Source organism: Ambystoma mexicanum, chromosome 7p (genome assembly GCF_040938575.1).
Source record: "Ambystoma mexicanum isolate Mex_15411 chromosome 7p, UKY_AmexF1_1, whole genome shotgun sequence".
Taxonomy (NCBI): domain Eukaryota; kingdom Metazoa; phylum Chordata; class Amphibia; order Caudata; family Ambystomatidae; genus Ambystoma; species Ambystoma mexicanum.
This window is the reverse complement of record NC_090939.1, coordinates 550,451,857-550,456,365: the sequence shown is the minus strand read 5'-3', so window position 1 is coordinate 550,456,365 and position 4,509 is coordinate 550,451,857. Positions and strand designations below refer to the sequence as shown.

General features: G+C 39.8%; 1 long non-coding RNA gene across 1 annotated transcript; it reads right to left on the bottom strand.

The window, feature by feature from the left end:
• Nucleotides 1–3,311: 3,311 nt before the first annotated feature.
• Nucleotides 3,312–4,188, bottom strand: LOC138526608 (uncharacterized). Its single transcript, XR_011283655.1, has 2 exons — nucleotides 3,889–4,188; nucleotides 3,312–3,508 (listed from the first exon to the last, which is right to left on the bottom strand). It is a non-coding gene; the product is annotated as an uncharacterized lncRNA (long non-coding RNA).
• Nucleotides 4,189–4,509: the final 321 nt, after the last annotated feature.

Here is a 4,509-nt window from a genome sequence, read left to right as displayed (position 1 = left end):
AATAGGACTTCCCAAATATATATAAGAGTTTACAATTTCCAATTTCACTTCACCAAGGTGCAAGCTAAGTTTAAGCTTGTTGCGTTGTTGCGTTGCTTTCCCCTCATGATCAGAACTTTTGTCAAAATTTGATTTATCACTAAGCCATTTTCTAGTGTGCAGCTTTCCAGACAGGCTATAGATCTCTGCAGACCAAGGGGTGTTTGGTCCATTACGGACCGTGACGTCTGCATAGCATGGATGACTCCCCGGTCTGGCCGCTAATTTGGGAGTAATATTTCCATAATTTTGAAAGGCTTCGTGCAGGTCGCTCACATATAGGTTGTACAGTATTGCTGCTAGTATGCATCCTTGTTTTGATCCCAGATTTGGATCTATTAAATGGGTTTGTGTACCTGCTTGTGTGGTTCTAACAGCAACCTTAGTGCCGTTATATAGTTTCCTTATAAAATACAAGAGTGTTTGATCGATGCCGAAGGAAGTTAGCTTTTTCCATAGTCACGTTCTACTTACACTGTCAAACGCACATGTTAAGTCCACATAGCAGACATATAACAACTATTAGGCATTCTCCTAATCTCTTTAAGCAGTAAATGCATAGTCCAAACACAGTGTGTAGTGCTTCAGCCACTATGAAAACCCATTTGTGTCGGAACATGTAGTCCTCTGTACACACTACATTAGGTCAGCTGTTTTGGGCGAATTTACGCAAAAATGTTCCTACTGTTATCTAGCATAGCCAGTAGCCCGACATTCTTCAGATCAGCTCAGCTCTAGAGACCTTTTTGTGCACTGGTGTGAGATTAAAGGATCGCCAACTCTCAGGAAGCGCACCACTATGTATAATGTCTTTGAAGACCTGACAATAGAATGTTGCCCAAATGAGCAGGTTCATTTTAATTATGATGTTTGAGAGATTATCCGGACCTGGTGAGCTGGATGTCTTTAATGTTATGATGATATGGTATATATCATCCTCGTCAAAGTTCATACTATCCAGGTCATTTCCACCTTGTTCTGTATTGGCTTTCTCATTGCTTTCCTGTTTTTTCCAATAATGTTTTTTAATAAAATGTACCCAGGAGAGCTCTGATATAATTTTCATCTGCCTTGGTTCGCCTTGTGCGATATTTGTACGTTATAGTTGACAGAAAATATTGGCATCTTTTGCCCTGATTAGCCTATACGCCATCTTCCAATTAGTGGTGCTCCTGGATCGCTTATGTTGTTTCAGATATGTTTTAAATATGACAGTCAGTTTCTTCAAAGCTGTTTTTTCTCCCCATACTTTAGCCCCTTTGTTTTCTTAATTAACCAAAGAGATTTTCGGTATTGTCTCTTGAAGTTTTGTATCTCAGCATCATACAGACTAACTTTACAGTCTACAAGATAATGAGTTCTCCTATCTTGCTTCAAGGTCTCCACTATCTTTTGCACTACAATGGCCATGTAATAAATACTACTGGGTTGAACAACATCTCCCTGCAATACCAATTGTGACAGGTTTTCATTAGCCTGGTCAATATTAGTAGCCATCCACCTTATACGATTTCTTCTCACCTTTACTGTAGCCAAGGCAGCTAGTGACTTTTTAGGTAATACTGCGTGATGTGTGAATGTGGCAATCAGGGCTGCATGGCCACTTTGCTCATTAAACTTTGTCTCCAACGTTGTCCTCCTAACTCTTAAACTTTCAGAAACATATCCAGCATTTAAACATGACAGTCTACCTCTGTCTCGCCAAGTCTTTACATTTATAAGATCACTTCTATCAGAGGGCGTCGGTGGATGCGTATTCAGATCATTCAAGGCACCTTCTCAATATCATCCGTGGTGATTATTTGCAAGTTTGGTATCAGATGAATCAGTTGCAACAAGTTTGTTCGATTTATAAAGAGGCTGCTACCAGATGTCTCTATTTCTGAAAACAGTATAGCATTCAGTGGTTGGCAAGTGCTTTGTTGTTGGTGTGCCTATATCTTCTGTGTTCCAGTACTCAGTTTTCTGTACCAACTGTCAATAAAAGGGAGGTGATTCTGTTGCTGTTCATGAGTAGATACTCCCTTTTTTACTTGTCCTTCTATGATCTGCTGTTTATGAGCGTTATCCTTGGGAGTCTCTTCTGATTGAGCTGTTGTCAACGTCTGTTTCACCTTTATTTTGGTTTTGTCCTTTAGAATTAGCAATGGGCATATGGGATATATTTCCAGGAATCACTATTGCAGTCAGACTCTAGCTCTTGTGGTCTGAGCTATTTATTCAGATTCAGTGTACGCTGTATTTTCTGGATTACTGGTTTCTCACTTTATTTCCAAGTATATAACAGTCCTTATCTTCAGTGCATATAAGGCCAGTGTTTTTCTACCAGCCAATGCCTGTGTGTTGGGCTTGTTTTTTTTTAGAATCACTACTGGGTCTCCTCACTGCTTCCTTACATGCTAAGGTATCTTTTTCTTCCGCCTCTTCCTCTGTTTAGCTTTGGTTTTAGTATTCATATAATTTGTCATCTCTGAGTTCACATCCGTATCCTCTTTTGACTCCATATTCCTTTTGGGTGAACTCAAAGGAAGTGTCAACGGTGCGGCATAATCAGACAGCAAGGGTAAATCACAGCTCAATTCCTCTTTACTATATGGGAGGGAGGCATACATCCCTTGGCTGAGTGCTAAGATTACGTCCACAACCCTTGCCAATATATACTTCATGTCTCGCCTTTCCTGCATGAGTGCAGTACACATGGCAAAGGTGGCGTCAAGCGTAGCAGTCAGTGCCGACCAGTTAGGAAAATTTGAATCCAGACCAGCCTCATTTGTACCATTATTTCCCCTTGAGGAAATTGTGGAGTCACTAGAGAATGAGTCCTCGGAAAAAGAAAACTGCAGTCTTTCCATGTCAGGTATTACGGAGAAGTTGGTATTTGCAGTCCCAGTGAGCTCCACCGGGGCCCGTTTTAATAGACTGCTCTTATTCCCATGTAAGTTCAGACATAGAATCAGCAACACGTTGTTATTGTCTATATTTATAGATGTCATTGGGGCCCCTGATGGAAACAATTCAAAAATAAAGGTATCAAAGATTTTATTAAACCTGATACTAATTTAATATATCAAACAAATCATGATTAAATCTGCACTTGTAATAACAATTTACATAGCAGGAAACAACTTTTATTAAAAAAGACACATCTATATAATAAAAATCATCTTATTCAATCATCCAAGCATACAACCTCATCCATCCATTTAGACAAACCATTCATACTAAACACCAATCAATATACGACATAAAATCTATAAGAAAATTCATCATAATTAATTTATCTGAAAGATTTATAGAAAGAACATGAAATCAATTTGACGGGCCACAGCAGATGACATCAGTGGCCTAGGCAATTAAGATGGGTCCCAGAGTTTTCTGACCACGACCTCATCTTAGTCCAAACTCGACCGGTTTCGACGTATATACTTTAGTGTAGTGACGTCTTCATCAGGAGTAACAAAAATATATTCTAACATCAAGAAAGAAAGAAAATCACAGATAATACATATCAATGTGTGAAGCCCTTGTACTTGGACAAAAAACATATAACATCCATAATAAAAATATCTATAGCGGAACAATAGGTAATAATATACAAGAGCCTGCTACCAACCCGGGAAAAAGTTCCAGGATGGACCTGAGGTGTCTGGCAGAAAGTAGTGCTACCCTCTTGTATTGGTGTCTCCGAGAGGCAGATAAGAGCCAGGCCATAGACAGAATCAATGCTACAGATATACAAATGTACACATAAATATCACAAGGTCAGTATGTCGATCCTCCACTACAGCGGCCCACGGACAGGACACGAGAGTCACATACTTAAGATAAAACTAAAGAATATTAACTAACCTTCATTCATGCAATGGAAGGCTGTGCGTCTCTTCCTTAAATTGTACGCTGTGTTCACTTATATTAAACAATAGCTTCTCCGTAGAGGTTCCTGCAGATAGCGAAGTGTGTGGACGCCAACGTTCTTCTCGAGAATGTCCAAACGCTCGTTCAACCAGCGGTCATAAATTTGGAGGTGACTCCCCGAATCCAGGGTTGGCTGCACCTGATGTTATATGGGCCTAAACACAACACAAGAGTTTGAGTATGTGAGAGACCGATTGTTCTTACAATTATATTATTGGCTACACCCAAAGTGAATTACTTCCAATTGAAAATAAATTGATAAATTAATACCACAATTGTGACTAAACAAATACGGCTTACTGAAAAGCTTGCTATTTAGAGAATTTCAAAAAGGTAGGGGGGGGGGTGGGTTGTTGCATTTGAAAATTGCTCAATATTTCCGACTCCAGATTGCTTGACTCGGATGGGGTTTAACGGAAAGCCAAAGATGTGGGGCTCCCTTCTCTAAACAATAAAGGCAAGAAGCGATTTGAAAAACCGCCGTGATTCGAAAGGCCCCCACACGACAGAATGTTTACCTTAAGCGAAAGAACTCGCCAGTTCTCACAGTAGCTA